Here is a 21,871-nt window from a genome sequence, read left to right as displayed (position 1 = left end):
TCTCTAAGTATTGCTCCAAAAATGGGCTCGAAGTCAATCTGTGGTTTTGTGTGTGTGTGTGTGTGTGTTTTTTTTTTTTTTTTGCAGGGCATGATATTTTATTTTTTAAAAAATTGTCCCAGAATGAGCATGAGGACCAGCATACACACAATGATGGCTTTTCTCTTAGATACTAATGTTGCAGTATTTTTATATACTGAAATGTTTCAAAAGGACCAAGAACTAAAGGATAAAGATAAACCAAGGATAAAGAACTTAGATGAAAATGAACAATAATAATTCTAGTGTCCTACCCCCTCAGAATTAATTTAAGTCCCTTTCAAATCAGCGGCATTGTAATAGCATGTAGTTATAAAGAACTTAAGTTCTCTTATTTTGTTTTAAAGATTTATTTTACTTATTTGAAAGAGTTACAGAGAGAAGTAGAGCCAGAGAGAGAGGTATTCCATCTGTTGGTTCACTCCCCAAATGGCCACAATGGCCAGAACTGAGCCAGTCCAAAGCCAGGAGCCAGGAGCTTCTTCCAGGTCTCCCATGTGGGTGCGGGGACCCAAGGACTTAGGCCATCTTCTGCTGCTTTCCCAGATCACTAGCAGAGAGCTGGATCAGAAGTGGAGCAGCTGGGACCTCAACCGGCACTACAGGCCAAGATCCTAACCCACTGCGCTACAGCATCGGCCCCTTCAGTTTTGTTAGAAGCAGGCAGCCTGGGGCTGGCACTGTGGCGCAGCGGGTTAACGCCCCAGCCTGAAGTACCAGCGTCCCATATGGGCGCCAGTTCTAGTCCCAGCTACTCCTCTTCCGATCCAGCTCTCTGCTATGGCCTGGGAACGCAGTAGAAGATGGCCCAAGTCCTTGGGCCCCTACACCCGCATGGGAGACCCAGAAGAAGCTCCTGGCTTCTGGCTTCGGATCAGTGCAGCTCTGGCCATTGCAGCCAATTGGGGAGTGAACCATTGAGTAGAAGACCTCTCTCTCTCTCTGCCTCCCCTCTCTCTGTGTAACTTTTTCAAATAAACAAGAAGGAGGCATCCTGACCGCCTAGTTCCTTGGACTTTCATCTTTAGCTTTTTAAATTTAAGCTATGTCCACTTTGGCTAAAGACATCTCAGATGGGTTCCGTGCTACCATTGCACAAATTTAGTGATCTGAAGTTTGAGTCGCTATGGGACCAGTAAGCACTACGCTTTTCCAAGGATTTGAAAGTCACATTTATATGACTATTTTTATGATGGTTTGATTTTCTCCTCCGCCTCCTCCTTTAAGTAAAATCAGTCTGTGTTTCTGCTGATTGCTCATTCTCAGCAGCATGCGATCATTTGTTTCTTGAAACTTGAGTTGTGTCTGAAGTTTGCCTGGACTGAGAGGTGGAGGTGGCCTCATCTTCAGCCCAGTGCAGAAGCTTTAAATGCTAAGAATATATGCGAATCAGGGCAACTGTGGCTTTATTTTTGAGTTTTTTAATTGGGAAAAACTTGCAAAGATAAAAAATAGCACAAAGAGTACTTATATTGCTATCATTTTATTCCACTTGCTTGCTTTATTTACATGTTGCTCCCCTGCTTCATAGACATGTGTATAATGTAACTTAAAAAATGTATCTGAAAGGCAGAAAGAGAGAGAGAAGCAGAAGGAGCTCCCAACCACTGGTTCACTCCCTAAATGTCCACAGGGAGAGGAGCCCGGCTGGTGCCAAAGTAGGAAGCCAGGATTACCACTAGGTCTCCTGTGTGACAGAACGCACCCACTGACGTCATCACCGCCGCCTCTGAGGATCTGTGCCAACAGGAAGCTGGAGCCAGGAGCCAGAGCTGGAAACAACTCAGGTACTCCAGTGTGGGGTGGGGTTGTCTTAGCTGCTAAGCTGAACACTTGCTCTCTGTAACAGAGTTTTTTTTTTTTTTTTTTTTTTCTGAACCCACTTGAGGTTATGCTGTATGTTTTATGGCCCTTTACCCTTAACTATTTCAGTATGTGTTTCCTAAAAACAGGGATACCATATTGCATAACTGTAACCCTTGGCAAAGCAGCTGATTGATCCTCATGCATCTGTTTTGTTCTTTGACTTCTGTATGTCCTTTCCAGCGTTCCCCTGCCTCCAGCACAGGATGTTGCATTGTCCAATATTGCACTTTGTCACCGTGTTTCCTCAGTGTCCTTTAATCTGGCTTTATGATGTCGATTCCCCCGTGCCCCTCCCCCACCCCGCCCTCACACGGTATTCTCCCTCTGTGAATGTCCTCCACATTGTTGCAGTCAGAGTCCACCTGCTGCCTAAGTGAGCACGGCTCAGCTCGCTGCCACCGTTTGCATGTCGTGATCCTCACTGTGGGATGTTTCCTGAGCGCTGCCCAGGTGACGCACGTCCCATGTGGGCTGTGGCATCTGCAGCTGTGCGACATCATTTGGGTGCATTGTGCTCATCCCAACAAAGTGTGGTGCAGTATCTCCATGGGCCAGTTGCTCTTTGGGGTTTCCCTCCTTGCAACTCGTAAGCGGTATGTGGGAGGTCACTTCAGGACTGTGCAAATAGCCCAACAGCAACTCTGATAACAGCGTTTTCCCTGGGCCAACCATTGCACATGGCAGATGGGGCCACTTGTCGTGCGAGGGAGGCTGCTGTTTCTCAGGACCCAAGCACTCCCTTGGCTTGCAGCCCTCTCCCGGGTACAGGCTACCGGGAGCAGAATCCGACCTGAGGTCGTTAATGCTGTATCAGGAAGGTGCAGATGGAACTGGAACAGAGAAGAAGAAGGAGGAAAGAGAGTTCCTTGGCAGACCCCACTTCGGGTGGTGAACTCTCTCCAGAAGCCTGGCTTGGCACCAGGAAGAGGAGACTCGGGGCTGGGGTGCTAGGACAGGAGGAAAGTTACCGGCACTGCACTGGCGGGAGAAGCGTGGCCTGCTTCGGTGGGGTCGGGGGCCCAGGCTCTTGTCTTTGCAGGGTTCTCGGTGGGTAGCGGCATCCTGGCGCACATGAGCAAGGATGCACTTGACAGTGGGGCCAGCAGCTGCTCGGGCTTTCCAAACGACTGCAAACCCCCAGAGCCTCATGACAAAGCAGAACAAATCCTCACTTGGTTTGCTTCAGAGCCCCAGAGGAGCGGCTTGAAGGGAAGGGTCTCCTCTCCAGACCCCAAACTGGACATGGCTGTTCCAGGACCAAGAGGCAGCTCGGGGGCCTGGCAGAGCTGGGCTGTGCTGGAAACACAGAAGTGTCCAACTGTACCCCGAGAAGCGTCCCTGAGGCCCGAGGAGCCAGCTTTCCATTAAGCCTTCTGCAAATCTGAATGAAGGAGCACATAAAAGTCTTCTCTAATACATTTTATTGTAGGAACCCAACACGGGCTGAAGAGGTACTCCCCTGTGACTGGCAGGTCCCCAAAGATGAGCTGAGGGTTCTTCGCCCAGTTGGGAAGGGATCCTGGAAATCAACAATGCACAGGCGGTTTTCCATCCACCCACCACTGAGCCGGAGATGGAGAGGCGCGGAAACTCCCCACGAATAGCAGGGGGAATTGTTCTGTTCTGAGCAGATGAACAGAGAAGCGGTTTTACGTTTCCTGTCATTAAGACACTGTGTAGTCTCTAATGATTATCTGTAAATACGCAATCCAGGAGCTACAGAAAGAAAGAGCTTTTCTTTACCTTCACTCTGGAGAAAGAAAACAAAGGAACATAAACTGGCCATTTATTAGAATGAATCGCACGTCTGTGAGGTGTGCGGCTACCAGATGTGGCATTTCACCTTGACCTTGGGCTGTGTATCTGGGACATAGTATGAACCCCAGGGCAATTCAACACTTCTCTATGCCCTCTATCTTGAGCTTACAGAGAATAGGTCGGTAAAAGGGAAAAGGTTGGAGAGAAACTTACTGGCAAGTGCACCCGGGGCTGGGGGTGGGGGTGGGGAACAAGAGCGCACACCTCAGGACAGGAGCACCTGCTCTCTGGGGGTTCCCACAGTTCCCTCTGCCTAGGCGATGCCTGGTACCAGGGAGGACCCAGCGCCTCAGCAGATCTGTGCCAGGGGATTGCGGATGGAAGCAGCAGGGCTGTTTCTGAGCCAGTGCGCACACCTCTGGGAGCAGTTGAGATTTCTGTCGTTTAAGGCATTCAACGGTTGGACTCTCACTCACCCATTGAAAATGCTCCCCAGGATGCTACTGAACTGTCGGGCAGGGGTTTTCCGGTCCAGAGAAATGCAGGGGCTGGATGGTGCGCTGCAGGGAGGGGTGGCAGAGGGGGCCGCTCTGCCTGCCCGTCCTGACAGGAGCTTTGTGTCTGACAGCCCGCGGTCCCCTCGCGGGCAGTGGGCCTACTCAGAGCAACGTGGAGGGAATGCTGATTCCCTGGGGCCGGGGCTTGGTAGGGAATGAGGAATCATCGTGAGACGTCTGTTTTATGAATGTGTACCCTAATAGTTTTCAAAAAAAGCGTTAGAACAACTTTGGTTTATTCCCATGGGCCATCCATCTGGAGCCTGTTGCTGTTGACTTTATACATAATTCTAACAAGCTGTTTAAGCTCTCAGCAAACAATGTAGCAGGAGCTACTACAGATGGATAAACTGATAACAGCAGGTGACAACAAGAGGGGAGGCAGGAAAGCTGTGATTGTCCCAAGAGCTCAAAGCCAACTGTCTGGACTCATTGAGTGCAAGGTTCCATAGCCCTGGGAGTCGTACGTCTGGTCCAGACTCAGCTATTGGTTGATATTTTTATTGATGACCCTGCAAATCAAGGAGAAGGCAAAATCATGTTCATTTTGCCTTGTTAAGGAATTTGAAATGCATTTGTTGCAAGGATCTTTGTGTCACCTCACTTTTTAAACTGTCAGGTTTTGTGTTTAAATGACTGAACTTTCAAGTACGTGGTGACTTAATCATTTAGAATGACTCATGGTGCAAGGTGCAGCCAAGACCGGTAGCAAAGTTTCAGCTTGCACACAGTTGTGTTTGGGGTTTAAATCAGTCGACTCTTGGCACAAATTATACTTCTCATGTTGAAAGGTGTAATTTGTGGCTTCACACAGACCTTTGCAAATAGCACTCACATGATTCATACAGCAGTGAGTCAGGACCACAGGACCAGTTTTCCCCCGGGAGCCCATGTAGGTGGACAAACAAGTGACCAAATGGATTTCCCAAAATTAAAAATTTCCCCAAAATTAAAAAAAAAAAGGATTTAGAAACCTAATTCAAGGTGTTTGATCTGAATTTTGAGACTGCTTTTTTTTTTTTTTTTTTTTTTTTTGAGACTGTTTTTGGTTTTGTGGGTTGTATCCCAGGCCCCTGGGGTTGACTGGATGTAGGACATGCTGACCACTGGTTTTTGGCTGTGCGGAATCTAGTCCCTTGTGTCACTTAGAGGGAATCCTGGGAGAAAGCTGGGCTCAACCTCTCACTGTAGAAGGCAGAGGGGCCTAAGCATCTCTCCTAGCCCTGAGTGGATACAGGCACAGGACCCAGGCCCGGCCTTGACCTTTGAACCCTCAGGGGGTGCTAATCATTGGTCAAGTCTACATTATTCCTCTGCCTGCGGCGCCGGCACACAGGGTTCTAGTCCTGGTCGGGACGCCGGATTCTGTCCTGGTTGCCCCTCTTCCAGGCCAGCTCTCTGCTGTGGCCCGGGAGTGCAGTGGAGGATGGCCCAAGTGCTTGGGCCCTGCACCCCATGGGAGACCAGGAGAAGCACCTGGCTCCTGGTTTTGGATCAGCGCGATGCGCTGGCCGCAGTGGCCATTGGAGGGTGAACCAACGGCAAAGGAAGACCTTTCTCTCTGTCTCTCTCTCTCACTGTCCACTCTGCCTGTCAAAAAAATTAAAAAAAAAAAGTCTACATTATTTTAATGAGAGAGGTGGGCAGTGTCAGGGTAGGAGATTAAGGGTTTCCTTAGAGAGACAGAAGCAAGATAGCGTTAGCCTGTGATGTGTGACATGGGTGTATGTGTGTGGGTGTGACTGTATGTGTGCGTGGTATGTGTTTATGTGTGTCTGCTTGACAGAAGGCATCTTACTGTCACACCTTCAGGTAAAGCTGATAATGAGCCAAGAAAAATGGAGACAGTAGGACCAGAGAGAAACCATAGACCTCCCTAATATTTATATACTAGGGTAGGACAAGGCCTGGGTCTGGTGCTCCAAAAGGCAAATAAATGTAGTAAATCATATAAGACTGGGGCCGGCGCCACGGTGCAGAAGGTTAATCCTCTGTCTGTGGTGCCGGCATCCCATATGGGCGCTGGTTCTAGCCCTGGCTGTTCCTCTTCCAATCCAGCTCTCTGCTGTGGCCTGGGACAGCAGTGGAAGATGGCCCAGGTCCTTGGGTCCCTGAACCTGCATGAGAGACCAGGAAGAAGCTCCTGTCTCCTGGCTCCTGGCTTTGGATTGGCACAGTGCTGGCTGTTGCGGCCATTTGGGGAGTGAACCAACGGAAGGAAGACCTCTCTCTCTCTCTCTCTCTCTCACTCACTGTCTGTAACTCTACCTGTCAAAAAAAATAAATAAAATATTTTAAAAAATCATATAAGACTAAGAGTCAAAGGGAGCACATAAACAAGTCTAGTACCTGCTAATACTAACCGATAGAATAAATAAAGGGGAGAGTGATCCAACATGGGAAGCGAGATACTCAGCAGACTCATAGAATGGCAGATGTCCTAAACAGCACTCTGGCCTCAGAATCAGCCCTAAAGGCATTCGGATCTGGCTGAAAAGCCCATGAGAGTATTTCAGGCATGGAAAGCCAAGACACTCTGGCAAAAAAAAAAAAAAACAAAAACAAAAAAAAAAAAAAACACAACTAAATGAAAGATCTCTGCGAGTGAGATCCCAGTGGAAAGAACAGGTCTTCAAAGAAGGAGGTACCGACAGAGGACTCTTCCGGAACACGTGATTCACAGCGGACCTGCGTGGAGAGTGTGGGAGCCCACAGTTCGGGACACCAGCGGCAGACTCAACACACCAGCGCTGGAACGCGAGGTGAGCCGAACCTCAATAGCCTGAGACACCGGCAGGCAAGCGGAGAGAGGAGACTAGAGGGAACCACCCCGGGGGGGGGGGGGCGGGAAGTTCACCAGGCTAACTGGAAGAGAGAGAGAGAGAAAAAAAAAGGTGACTGGTACAGACGCGGGTTTCTCTCTCTCCGCTCACCTCTCAAGGGCGAGCAAGACAAAGAGCAGGCGCCATCTTGGACATACGTCATAAGCAGAGCGACCTCAGGTCTGCACCGGCCCTGAGCCTAGCAGAAAAACCTGACTCTGGGCGGGGCGAATTAACAGGAGATTAGGACCTAGTAAATTTGTGGTGCTACTGAACTGAGACTGTGAAAAAAGAGACGGTGGGGGAGAGAACTCACGGAATTCACGTGAGCACTCTCCAGAGATGCTACAATTCTGTAACTTTGGCAACCCAGTGGGAGACTGAAGGAGAATTTGAACCCACTCTGAGGGCCGAACAGATTCCCTGTGTGGTCCTTGGGAAAGAGCTTCCGATCTCTGGCTCCTGTGGGTATATCATTTGCCTGCTAACTACCTCCAACTTCGTTCAGCTGTCCAGAATTACTTCCCTTTTGAATCAAAAAAAAAAAAAAAAAAAAAAGAAAGAGAGAGAGAGGTTTACCACGCCTAACCTGGGAGTGTCACCTTTGGCACACCAAACAGAGCTCTCAGGCCACACCCATCTCAAGCCCTAAGGCTCCATCAAAAACAGATAGTCCACTTAATCTAGAGTCATAGTATAACAAGAAAAAGCACCACAGTGAAGAAACCAAATATCTCCAATATGCCAAATAACAAACGCAAAAACCGAGGTAATAAAAACAAGGAAGTCACCATGACGCCCTCAAATGAAAAAGACACCCCAATTCAAGATCATGAAGATGATGACATAGAAGAAATGCAAGAAGCAGATCTCAAAAAATTGATAAGAACATTAAGAAGTTCTCAAAAACAAATTCTTGAACTACATAAAGCCTTAATGGACAAGATAGAAAATCTCTCTCGTGAAAATGAAATATTAAGGAGGAATCAAAATGAAATGAAACAACTAGTATAACAGGAAACTGTGATAGTGACTGAAGTGAAGAATTCCATAGATCAAATGAAAAACACAATAGAGAGCCTTACAAACAGAATGGGTGAAGCAGAAGAGAGAATATCGGACTTAGAAGACAGAGAACAGGAAAGGATACAGTCAGACCAAAGAAAAGAAGAGGAAATTAGAAATCTAAAACATATTGTCGGGAATCTCCAGGATACTATTAAAAAACCCAACATCCGGGTTCTAGGAGTTCCTGAAGGCATGGAGAGGGAGAAAGGATTAGAAGGCCTTTTTAGTGAGATATTAGCAGAAAATTTCCCAGGTTTGGAGAAGGACAGAGAAATCCTAGTACAGGAAGCTCACAGAACCCCTAATAAATACGACCAAAAGAGATCCTCACCATGACACGTTGTAATTAAACTCTCCACAGTGAAACATAAAGAAAAGATCCTAAAATGTGCAAGAGAGAAACGTCAGATTACTCTCAGAGGATCTCCAATCAGACTCACAGCTGACTTCTCATCAGAAACTCTACAAGCTAGGAGGGAATGGCGAGATATAGCCCAGGTACTAAGAGAGAACAACTGCCAGCCCAGAATATTATATCCTGCAAAGCTATCATTTGTGAATGAAGGTGAAATAAAGACTTTTCATAGCAAACAGAAATTGAAAGAATTTGTTGCCACTCGTCCAGCCCTGCAAAAGATGCTTAAAGATGTGTTACACACAGAAACACAGAAACACGGTCATCAATATGAAAGAAGGTAAAGGAAGGAAACCAAGGAAGGAAAGCTCACAGCAAAAGATCACAGGGAATTCAAAGCATATATTAGAACTTATCTTTGGCAAATGGCAGGGCAAAGTTACCACTTATCATTAGTCACATTGAACGTGAATGGCCTGAACTGTCCAGTTAAAAGATACCGATTGGCTGATTGGGTTAAGGAACAAAACCCATCTATTTGCTGCTTACAAGAAACACATCTTTCCAACAAAGATCCATACAGACTGAAAGTGAAAGGCTGGAAAAAGATATACCATGCCAACAGAAATGAAAAAAGAGCAGGCGTAGCCATCTTAATATCGTACAACATAAACTTTACCACAAAAACTGTTAGGAGAGACAAAGAGGGACACTACATAATGATTAAGGGATCAATTCAACAGGAAGATATAACAATTATCAATGTATATGCACCTAACTACAGGGCACCGGTTTATCTAAAAGATTTGTTAATGGACTTAAAGGGAGACTTAGACCCCAATACAATAGTACTGGGGGACTTCAATACTCCACTCTCAGAAATAGACAGATCAATAGGACAGAAGATCAACAAGGATACAGTAGATTTAAATGACACTATAGCCCAAATGGATCTAACAGATACATACAGAACTTTCAATCCTACAGCTAAAGATTTTACATTCTTCTCAGCAGTACATGGAACCTTCTCTAGGATTGACCACATACTAGGCCATAAAGCAAGTCTCAGCAAATTCAAAAGAATTAGAATCATACCATGCAGCTTTTCAGACATACTCCACTCTCAGAAATAGACAGATCAATAGGACAGAAGATCAACAAGGATACAGTAGATTTAAACGACACTATAGCCCAAATGGATCTAACAGATATATACAGAACTTTCAATCCTACAGCTAAAGATTTTACATTCTTCTCAGCAGTACATGGAACCTTCTCTAGGATTGACCACATACTAGGCCATAAAGCAAGTCTCAGCAAATTCAAAAGAATTAGAATCATACCATGCAGCTTCTCAGACCATAAAGGAATAAAGTTGGAAATTAGCAACTCAGGAATCCCTAGAGCATACGCAAACACATGGAGATTGAACAACATGCTCCTGAATGAACAATGGGTCATAGAAGAAATCAAAAGAGAAATCAAAAACTTTCTGGAAGTAAATGAGGATAACAGCACAACATACCAAAACTTATGGGACGCAGCAAAAGCAGTGTTAAGAGGGAAGTTTATATCAATAGGTGCCTACATCAAGAAATTGGAAAGGCACCAAATAGATGAGCTTTCAATTCACCTCAAGGATCTAGAAAACCTACAGCAAACCAGACCCAAATCTAGTAGGAGAAGAGAAATAATTAAAATCAGAGAAGAAATCAACAGGATTGAATCAAGAAAAACATTACAAAAAATCAGCCAAACGAGGAGCTGGTTTTTTGAAAAAAATAAACAAAATTGACACCCCATTGGCCCAACTAACTAAATAAAGAAGAGAAAAGACCCAAATCAATAAAATCAGAGATGAAAAAGGAAACGTAACAACAGACACCACAGAAATAAAAAGAATCATCAGAAATTACTACAAGGACTTGTATGCCAGCAAACAGGGAAACCTATCAGAAATGGATAGATTCCTGGACACATGCAACATACCTAAATTGAACCAGGAAGACATCGAAAACCTAAACAGACCCATAACTGAGACAGAAATTGAAACAGTCATAAAGGCCCCCCCAACAAAGAAAAGCCCAGGACCAGATGGATTCACTGCTGAATTCTACCAGACATTTAAAGAAGAACTAACTCCAATTCTTCTCAAACTATTCAGAACAATCGAAAAAGAGGGAGTCCTCCCAAATTCTTTCTATGAAGCCAGCATCACATTAATTCCTAAGCCGGAAAAAGATGCAGCACTGAAAGAGAATTACGGACCAATATCCCTGATGAACATAGATGCAAAAATCCTCAATAAAATCTGACCAATAGAATGCAACAACACATCAGAAAGATCATCCACCCAGACCAAGTGGGATTTATCCCTGGTATGCAGGGATAGTTTAATGTGCGCAAGACAATCAATGTGATACACCACATTAACAGACTGCAGAAGAAAAACCATATGATTATCTCAATAGATGCCGAGAAAGCATTTGATAAAATACAACACCCGTTCATGATGAAAACTCTAAGCAAACTGGGTTTGGAAGGAACATTCCTCAATACAATCAAAGCAATCTATGAAAAACCCACAGCCAACATCCTATTGAATGGGGAAAAGTTGGAAGCATTTCCACTGAGATCTGGGACCAGACAGGGATGTCCACTCTCACCACTGCTATTCAATATAGTTCTGGAGGTTCTAGCCAGAGCTATTAGGCAAGAAAAAGAAATTAAAGGGATACAAATTGGGAAGGAAGAACTCAAACTATCCCTCTTTGCAGATGACATGATTCTTTATTTAGGGGACCCAAAGAACTCTACTAAGAGACTATTGGAACTCATAGAAGAGTTTGGCAAAGTAGCAGGGTATAAAATCAATGCACAAAAATCAACAGCCTTTGTATACACAGACAATGCCATGGCTGAGGAACTTCTAAGATCAATCCCATTCACAATAGCTACAAAAACAATCAAATACCTTGGAATAAACTTAACCAAGGACGTTAAAGATCTCTACAATGAAAATTACAAAACCTTAAAGAAAGAAATAGAAGAGGATACCAAGAAATGGAAAAATCTTCCATGCTCATGGATTGGAAGAATCAACATCATCAAAATGTCCATTCTCCCAAAAGCAATTTATAAATTCAATGCAATACCAATCAAGATACCGAAGACCTTCTTCTCAGATCTGGAAAAATTGGTGCTGAAATTTATATGGAGACACAGGAGACCTCGAATAGCTAAAGCAATCTTGTACAACAAAAACAAAGCCAGAGGCATCACAATACCAGATTTCAGGACATACTACAGGGCAGTTGTAATCAAAACAGCATGGTACTGGTACAGAAACAGATGGATAGACCAATGGAACAGAATAGAAACACCAGAAATCAACCCAAACATCTACAGCCAACTTATATTTGATCAAGGATCTAAAACTAATTCCTGGAGCAAGGACAGTCTATTCAATAAATGGTGCTGGGAAAATTGGATTTCCACGTGCAGAATCATGAAGCAAGACCCCTACCTTACGCCTTACACAAAAATCCACTCAACATGGATTAAAGACCTAAATCTACGACCTGACACCATCAAGTTACTAGAGAACATTGGAGAAACCCTTCAAGATATTGGCACAGGCAAAGAGTTTCTGGAAAAGACCCGGGAGGCACAGGCAGTCAAAGCCAAAATTAACTATTGGGATTGCATCAAATTGAGAAGTTTCTGTACTGCAAAAGAAACAGTCAGGAGAGTGAAGAGACAACCGACAGAATGGGAAAAAATATTTGCAAACTATGCAACAGATAAAGGGTTAATAACCAGAATCTACAAAGAGATCAAGAAACTCCACAAAAACAAAACCAACAACCCAATTAAGAGATGGGCCAAACCTCAATAGACATTTTTCAAAAGAGGAAATCCAAATGGCCAACAGGCACATGAAAAAATGTTCAAGGTCATTAGCAATCAGGGAAATGCAAATCAAAACCACAATGAGGTTTCACCTCACCCCGGTTAGAATGGCTCACATTCAGAAATCTACCAACAACAGATGCTGGTGAGGATGTGGGGAAAAAGGGACACTAACCCACTGTTGGTGGGAATGCAAACTGGTCAAGCCACTATGGAAGTCAGTCTGGAGATTCCTCAGAAACCTGAAGATAACCCTACCGTTCGACCCAGCCATCCCACTCCTTGGAATTTACCCAAAGGAATTTAAATTGGCAAACAAAAAAGCGGTCTGCACCCTAATGTTTATTGCAGCTCAATTCACAATAGCTAAGACCTGGAACCAACCTAAATGCCCATCAACGGTAGACTGGATAAAGAAATTATGGGATATGTACTCTTTAGAATACTATACCGCAGTAAGAAACAACGAAATCCAGTCATTTGCAACAAAATGGAGGAATCTGGAACACATCATGCTGCGTGAAATAAGCCAATCCCAAAGGGACAAATATCATATGTTCTCCCTGATCGGTGACAACTGACTGAACACCAAAAAGGAAACCTCCTGAAGTGAAATGGACACTATGGGAAACGGTGACTTGATCAGCATAGCCCTGACTGTTAATGAACAACTTAATACATTATCCCTCTTAGTAGTTTTTTTGTCTGTTCTACTTAATATGACTGGTTTAATTCTGTAATTAATACACAGTTATTCTTAAGTGTTAAAAACTAACTGAAATGTGATCCCTGTTAAACATAAGAGTGGGAATGAGAGAGGGAAGAGATGTATAATTTGGGACATGCTCAAGCTGACTTGCCCCAAATGGTAGAGTTAGAAACATACCAGGGGATTCCAATTCAATCCCATCAAGGTGGCATGTACCAATGCCATCTCACTATTCCAAGTGATCAATTTCAGTTCACAATTGATCATAATGAAAGGACTAAGAGTCAAAGGGAGCACATAAACATGTCTAGTACCTGCTAACACTAACCGATAGAATAAATAAAGGGGAGAGTGATCCAACATGGGAAGTGAGATACTCAGCAGACTCATAGAATGGCAGATGTCCTAAATAGCACTCTGGCCTCAGAATCAGCCCTAAAGGCATTCGGATCTGGCTGAAAAGCCCATGAGAGTATTTTAGGCATGGAAAGCCAAGACACTCTGGCAAAAGATCTCTGCGAGTGAGATCCCAGTGGAAAGAACAGGTCTTCAAAGAAGGAGATACCTTTCTCTGAAGGGAGGAGAGAACCTCCACTTTGACTATGACCTTGTCTAAACAAGATAAAAGTCGGAGAACTCAGAGGGCTTCCATAGCCTTGGAAACTCATGACTGGAGCATAGGGAGACTACTGATGCCATAGACAGGAGTGTCAATTGGTAAAGTCAACAACAGGAGTCACTGTGCACTTACTCCTCATGTAGGATCTCTGTCCTTAATGTGCTGTACATTGAGATTTAATGCTATAACGAGTACTCAAACAATATATTTCACTTTGTGTTTCTATGGGGGTGCAAACTGTTGAAATCTTTACTTAATGTATACTAAACTGATCCTCTGTAAAAAAAAAAAAAAAAAGAAGAAGAAGAAATTATCAACTCCCAACTTGACTCTCACTGGGATTAAACATGACAATAGGTCTGATCTGATTTCATCATCATTTAAAAAATCATCTATTATTTTTCACTTTATGTTTCTGTGTGGGAGCAAACTGTTGAAATCCTTACTTAATGTATACTAAGCTGATCTTCTGTATATTAAGATAATCGAAAATGAATTTTGATGTGAATGGAAGGGGAGAGGGAGTGGGAAAGGGGAGGGTTGTGGGTGGGAGGGACGGTATGTGGGGGAAGCCATTGTAATCCATAAATCGTACTTTGGAAATTTATATTCATTAAATAAAAGTTAAAAAAAAAATCTGATACCACAGTCTGGTACTGGGTGAGCTGCCATAAACAATGATTTAGGGGCCTGCACTGTGGCATAGCGGGTAAAGCCACCGTCTGCATTGCGGCATCCCATATGGGTGCTAGTTCGAGTCCCATCTGCTCCACTTCCATCCCAGCTCTCTACTATGGCCTGGGAAAGCAGTGGAAGATAGCCCAAGTTCTTGAGCCTCTGACCCGCATGGGAGACCTGGAAGAAGCTGCTGGATCCTGACTGGGGATGGGCTGAGCTCCAGCTGTTGCGGCCATTTGGGGAGTGAATCAGCAGATGGAAGACCTCTCTGCCTCTGCTTCTCCCTCTCTGTAACTCTACCTTTCAAATAAATAAATCTTTAAAAACAAAAAACAAACAAACAAAAAAAAACAAAACAAAAAAACAAAGAAGGAGGTACCTTTCTCTGAAGGGAGGAGAGAACCTCCACTTTGGCTATGACCTTGTCTAAACAAGATAAAAGTCGGAGAACTCAGAGGGCTTCCATAGCCTTGGAAACTCATGACTGGAGCATAGGGAGACTACTGATGCCATAGACAGGAGTGTCAATTGGTAAAGTCAACAACAGGAGTCACTGTGCACTTACTCCTCATGTAGGATCTCTGTCCTTAATGTGCTGTACATTGAGATTTAATGCTATAACGAGTACTCAAACAGTATATTTCACTTTGTATTTCTATGGGGGTGCAAACTGTTGAAATCTTTACTTAATGTATACTAAACTGATCTTCTGTAAAAAAAAAAAAAAAAAAGAAATTATCAATTCCCAACTTGACTCTCACTGGGATTAAACATGACAATAGGTCTGATCTGATTTCATCATCATTTAAAAAATCATCTATTATTTTTCACTTTATGTTTCTGTGTGGGAGCAAACTGTTGAAATCTTTACTTAATGTATACTAAGCTGATTTTCTGTATTTTAAGAGAATCGAAAATGAATCTTGTGAATGGAAGGGGAGAGGGAGTGGGAAAGGGGAGGGTTGCGGGTGGGAGGGACGGTATGGTGGGGAAGCGATTGTAATCCATAAGTCGTACTTTGGAAATTTATATTCATTAAATAAAAGTTAAAAAAATCATATAAGACTTATAATGAACATCTCTTACATTTTTGAATGCTTAATGTATGCCAAGGACTGTGATGAGGAATTAGCAGGGTTTATCTGACTTAATACATTGTTAACACATGTGATAACATGTGGAGCCTGTTTTTTTATTTTTATTCTTTATTTTATTTATTTGACAGGTAGAGTTGTAGACAGTGAGAGAGAAAGAGAGAGAGAAAGGTCTTGCCTCCGCTGGCTCACTCCCCACATGTCTGCCACAGCCGGAGCTGCGCTGATCCAAAGCCAGGAGCCAGGTGCTTCTCCTGGTCTCCCATGGGGTGCAGGGCCCAAGCACTTGGGCCATCCTCCACTGCCTTCCCGGGCCACAGCAGAGAGCTGGACTGGAAGAGGGGCAACCAGGACAGAATCCGGCGCCCATATGGGATGCCGACGCCGCAGGCAGAGGATTAACCAAGTGAGCCACGGCGCCAGCCCCCGAGCCTGTTTTTTTATATCGCCATCTCACAACATCCGTCACGACTGTTGTCCTTAATTTCATCATTAGTGGCACAGAACCTATTAACTTCAGCTTCCTTGGAAGTTGGCCTATTTCATTTCCTAGGACACCACAGTCTTTCATTTCCCTCTGGCCACCTCTCTATTTCCTTCTATTTCTTTATCTGCTCTCAGCCCGTGGGTAGGGGTCTTCCATGGGGTTCCATCCTAAGCATTCACACTCTGAGTGATCCAATAATTTATAATGCCATGACTCATTGCTGTTGTTCAAACAAGAATAATCACTGGCTTACTGAGGGATTTCTGTGTAACACATAGAAATTCATTTAATGCTCAACAGCATGCAGTAGGTCCTATCAGCGTCCTGGTCTTACAGATGAGAAAACTGAGGCACAGGGGCTGCTCAAGGTCACAAAGCCAGTAAGGGGTGGAGGCAGAATTCTGAGCAGGAGGTGCAGCTCCACAGGTTGGGTATGGGACTGGAGATTGGGGGCCCTCTTTAAGAAAAAAAATACAAAATTGCAGATACAAACTAAGTGGTGGGACTGGCGTTGTAATGCAGCAATGTTCCTACTTGGAAGGCTGCTGTCCATTTCACAGCACCAGTGTGAGTTCTGGCTGCTCTGCTTCTGACCCGGCCACCTGCTAATGCTTCTGGAAAAGCAGCAGAAGATGATGGCTCAAGGGCTTGGGCCCCTGCCACATGTGTGGGAGACCTGGATGGAGTTCCTGGCTCCTGGCTTCAGCCTGGCCCAGCCCTAGCTAGTGAGGCCATTTGGGGAGTGAAACAGCAAGTACAAGATTCCTCTCTCTCAGTCTCTCTCCCCACCTTCAAGTAAGAAAACCTTTTTAAAAAGTTTTCTTGGGCTGGCACTGTGGCAGAGAAGGTTAAGCCTCTGTCTGAGATGCTGGCATCCCATATGGGTGTTGGTTCAGGACCTGGCTGCCCTGCTTTCAATCCAGCTCCCTGCTAATGCCCCAGGGAAAGCAGTAAAGGATGGCCCAAGTGCTTGGGCCCCTGCACCCAGGTGGGAGACTTAGAAGAAGCTCCTGGCTCCTGGCTTGGGCCTGGCCCAGTGCCAGCTGTTGCAGCCATTAGGAGAGTGAACCAGCAGATGGAAGACCTCTCTCTTTGTCTCTCCTCCTTTTGCTGTAACTCTGCCTTTCAAATAAGAAAATAAGTAAATAAATCTTAAAAAAATTTTTCTTAAGAAAATAAAATGTAATAGTTAATAAGCAAACAAAATAGAGCAAAATTATAAAGTGCTCAATCCTAAAAGAAGAAAAACAATAGGTGAAAAGAAACAAAGAACAGATGGGGACAAATACAAAATGAATAAGCAAATTTAAAGCTAACTTCAACAGTAACCACATTAAACATAACAGTCTAAATACCTCAATTAAAAGATAGAGGTTTTCCATTTGAATAAAGAAATAAGAACTAATTACACATTGCCTACAAAAATCACACTGTTAATCATAAAGACACAAATATAAAATGATGGGGAAAGTTTATCCTGTTTATACCAATCAAAATAAAATTGTAGTGGCTATATTAATATCAAAGTCATTTTAAGAGTAAAAAGAATTACCAGTGAGAAAGAATTTTATTTCCTAAATATAAAGTCAGTTAATTAAAAGGATATAAAAACTCTAAACATTTATGCACCTAATAACAAAGCTTTAAAGTATATGAGGCGAATACTACTAACTACAAGGAGAAGTAGACAAATATCCAATTGCAGTTGGTGATTTTAAAACCCATAACTTAATAATCAACAGAGTAAGTGGAGAAAATAAGAAAATCAATAGGAACAACAACAGAAACTTGGCCAACAGTATCAACTTGACCTGACTGACATTTTGCGAGCAATCACCTAATAACAGACATTCACATTCTTCGCGAAGTCCGCTCGCCGAGAGAGGCCACATTCTGCAGCACGAAGCAGCCTCAATACACTTAGGCGGATTCAAGTGAGTTCACTAACTGCAGTGGAACTAAGAAATCAACAAAAGAAAAATTTCTGGAAAATCTTCAAATCTTTGGAAACCGAAGAACATATCTCTCAAGAGGTCAAAGAAGAAACCAAAAAGAAAATTGGACAGTATTTAAACAGAGAGGAGGGGAAAATATCAAATGATTATAAAGGGTCCCAAGGAAGGATTTTTTTTAAAGATGTATTTATTGTTTGAAAGGCAGAGTTACAGAGAGGCAGAGGCAGTGGCAGAGAGAGAGAGAGAGAGAGGGAGAGAGAGAGAGAGAGAGAGAAAGGTCTTCCACCAACTGGTTTACTGGAGCCAGGAGCCTCCACTGAGTCTTCCATGCATGCAGGGGCCCAAGTGCTTGGGCCATCTTCTACTGCTTTCCCAGGCCATAGCAGAGAGCTGGATTGGAAGTGGAGCAGCCGGAACGTGAACCAGTGCTCATACCAGATGCCGGTATTGCAGGCAGTGGCTTAACCTGAGACACCACAGCGCCGTCCCCACCCTGGGGAAGGTTTTGAGGCCATGGCTATTCCCCTATCTGGATTATGATGTGATCCACTCCCATGAATGTGAAGATTCCATGGCATATAGCAATATCAAAGCTTATCAAATTGTACCTGCTGAATACAATGTCACTTACATGTCACTTATACCTCAATAGGAATGTCACTTATACTTCACTTATACTTCAATAGGAAGTGATTTTAAAAAGCTGACTTTTTTACTTTTCAAAAGTAAACTAATCTGGAAAATCATACAGTCTTAGGAACTTTCTGACATCCCTCTTAAGGATTTTTTCCCTAAAAAGATATTTTAAAATATTCCTGAGGGCTGGCACTCTGGTGCAGTGGGTTAACGCCCTGGCCTGAAGCACCAGCATCCCATATGGGTGCCAGTTCTAGTCCAGGCTGCTCCACTTCCAATCCAGCTCTCTGCTGTGGCCTGGGAAAGCAGTGGAGGATGGCCCAAGTGCTTGGGCCCATTCGCCTGCGTGGGAGACCTGAAAGAAGCTCCTGGCTTTGGATCAGCACAGCTCCGGCCGTTGTGGCCAATTGGGAAGTGAACCATCGATGGAAGACCTCTCTCTCTCATTCTCTCTCTCTCTCTGCCTCTCCTTCTCTCTCTGTGTAACTCTGACTTTCAAATAAATAAATAAATCTTTAAAAAATACTCCTGAATGAGCTTTCTCTGTGACAAGTTTTGTCACATTGTTTTCTAAAGAGAGAATAGAAATAAAGCACCTTTCTTCTATTGCTATTGCCGAACTCGTGCTTTTCCTTACCTGTATTTCAGCAAAGTTTCAAACATTTTTGCTCCACTGGTGGCTGTCGCTGCATTTTGCTTTGGTATCATCAGATGCCATCAGGGTAAAGTGATTATTTTCTGGAATGCAAAATCCTACATTTTCGTTTACAGATACACTTGATATTTTCAGTGCTGCTCTAGTATCATGCCCTTTCAACACAGGGATGTTAGTAATTCTGTGTTGTGCAATTCCAGTGGTAGTGGTGCATTTTAGGTATTCTTACAGAGGGCCTACAGTACCAGACACTATTCTAAGTGCTTCCTCTTTTTTTTTTTTTTTTTTTTTTTTTGGACAGGTAGAGTTATAGACAGTGAGAGAGAGACAGAGAGAAAGGTCTTTCTTCCATTGGTTCACTCCCTAATGGCTGCCATGGCCAGCACTGCACCCATCTAAAGCCAGGAGCCAGGTGCTTCCTCCTGGTCTCCCATGTGGGTACAGGACCCAAGCACCTGGGCCATCCTCCACTGCCTTCCCGGGCCACAGCAGAGAGCTGGACTGGAAGAGGAGCAACCAGGACAGAATCCGGCACCTAAATGGGATGTCGGCGCTGCAGGCGGAGGATTGACCAAGTGAGTGACAGCGCCAGCCTAACTACTTCCTCTTTAGCAAAGAATGAGATTGGCAAAAATCCTGTCCCCCTAGAGCTTACATTCTAATGACAGGAGACAGAAAATACACTCATAAAAATCAAGATATATGGTATGTTATACTGTTGAGTCTTGTGATAAAAAAATTATGGGACATGAAGGTAGAGGTTCAGTTTGTAGAACATGGTCAAAGAAAGGCTCAGGAGAGGGTGACTCCTGAGAGAGGATTGGGAGAATCTCACGGAGGGAGCTAGGGGAGGATGTTCCTGGTAGAGGTCCATGTGCAAAGGCAGAGGCTAGCGGGTGCGCGGAGTCCCGAGGACAGAGGAGCTTCTGTGGCATGAGAAATCTGAGCGGTAGGCGACGAAATCAGAGAGGTGAAGCGGCCAGACTGTGTGGAAGAGTCATTTGTACTCAAGGTGAGGTGGGACGTTTGGACAGTGTTGAGCAGAGGGGCAATGCTCTCTGGTTCATGCTGTAACATGATCGCTTTGTGGACCGAAGAGCAGCCCCCTGGAAATAGTCCGAGTCTTAACCCCCGGCTCCTGAGATCATGACCTCATTTGGAAGTTGGGTCTTTACAGATGAAATCAAGCTCTCAAGCCGAGATCATACTGGATGCACCACGAGCCTAAATTCAATGCATCGTGTTCCTATGAGGAGAGGAGTGCACACTGAAGCAGAGAAGGCAATGAGAAATCAGAGTGTTGCATCCACAGGACCAAGCACCTCGAAGGAGTGCCAGCAGCCAGCAGAAGCTGAGAGCGAGGGGTGAACATCTGCTGCTCGCCGAGGGGCCTCCCGAAGGGGCCAGCCCTGCAGCACCTGGCTGTCAGGCCACGGCCCCTAAGCTGAGACCTCAGCTGTAATTTCTGCAGTTTCGGTGACTGACACATGCTGGCTTGGTTGGCTACCACAATCCTAGTGGCTCTTGGGGAAGCAAAGGGAGCCCTGAGAAGGCCACTGCCAGGTGCTGTGGTGTAGTGGGTAAAGCTGCTGCCTGCAGTGCCGGCTTCCCATATGGGTGCTGGTTTGAGTCTTGGCGGCTCCACTTCCGAGTTAGCTCTCTGCTATGGCCTGGGAAATCAGTAGAAGATGGCCCAAGTCCTTGGGCCCCTGCACCTGTGTGGGGAAGTTCCTGGCTCCTGGCTTCGGACTGGTTGCGGCCATCTGGGGAGTGAACCAGCAGATGGAAGACCTTTCTCTCTGCCTCTGCCTCTCTGTGTAACTGCCTTTCAAATAATTAAATAAATCTTGGAAGGAGAAGGAGAGGTCCAGGAGGAAAATGGTGGTGGCGGCAGCTGGGTCCAGGGTTTCTCGGCTTCTAGGTCGGTCCCACCTACAGGTGGGGCAGCCTATGTTGAGCGATGCCCCCGGCGAGGAAGGCCCAGCTCGCATGTGGAAGGCCCTCACCTACTTGGTTGCGCTCCCCGGCGTGGGCGTGAGCACGCTGAATGTCTACCTGAAGTCGCACCGCAAAGAGCACGAGAGAGCCGAGTTCATCGCCTACCCCCATCTCCGCATCAGGGCCAAGCCCTTTCCCTGGGGAGATGGGAACCATACTCTATTCCATAACCCCATGTGAATCCACTTCCTACTGGCTATGAAGCCGAATAACGAGAACCTGGACCCTCACAGGCACCAGGGACCGCCACTCTGCATGTGGACCAGAAAAGTCTATGGGACCTTAAGTTCACCTTCCTTACTGAATCAAATGATGACCATTATACTGATCTTCCATCTCTGCTTACGGTGGGAGATGGCTTAAATAAATAACTTAAATGTAAAAATAAAAAAAAAGGAGGCTGAAATCGGACATGACCCCCTAAAATTTACACAAACATGTGGCCCTTCAGGATTCCCCAGAAGTGCTACCTGGGGTGCCACATATGCTAATGGAATTTGGGGTGCCATGTGATTTCACCATATGCTTACTAATAAATCCCCAATATTAGGAAGCCCGAGTGGGTTCTTGCCTAATATTTAGAGAAGAATTCTAAATACCAGCACAGATAAATGAGGCAGCATGGTACATTTAGAGCTTTATTTAGTGAGAAAGATGCATAAG

The 21,871-nt window shown here is 44.7% G+C and overlaps 1 pseudogene; it reads left to right on the top strand.

Annotated features, from left to right (window-relative positions):
* Positions 1 to 21,088: 21,088 nt before the first annotated feature.
* LOC108176951 (cytochrome c oxidase subunit 6A1, mitochondrial pseudogene) lies at positions 21,089 to 21,420 on the top strand (annotated as a pseudogene).
* The last annotated feature ends 451 nt before the right edge of the window (positions 21,421 to 21,871 follow it).

Source organism: Oryctolagus cuniculus, chromosome 3, assembly GCF_964237555.1.
Source record: "Oryctolagus cuniculus chromosome 3, mOryCun1.1, whole genome shotgun sequence".
In the NCBI taxonomy this organism is placed as follows: Eukaryota; Metazoa; Chordata; class Mammalia; order Lagomorpha; family Leporidae; genus Oryctolagus; species Oryctolagus cuniculus.
The sequence above is the reverse complement of the archived record's forward strand: the minus strand, read 5'-3'. Positions and strand labels throughout refer to the sequence as shown.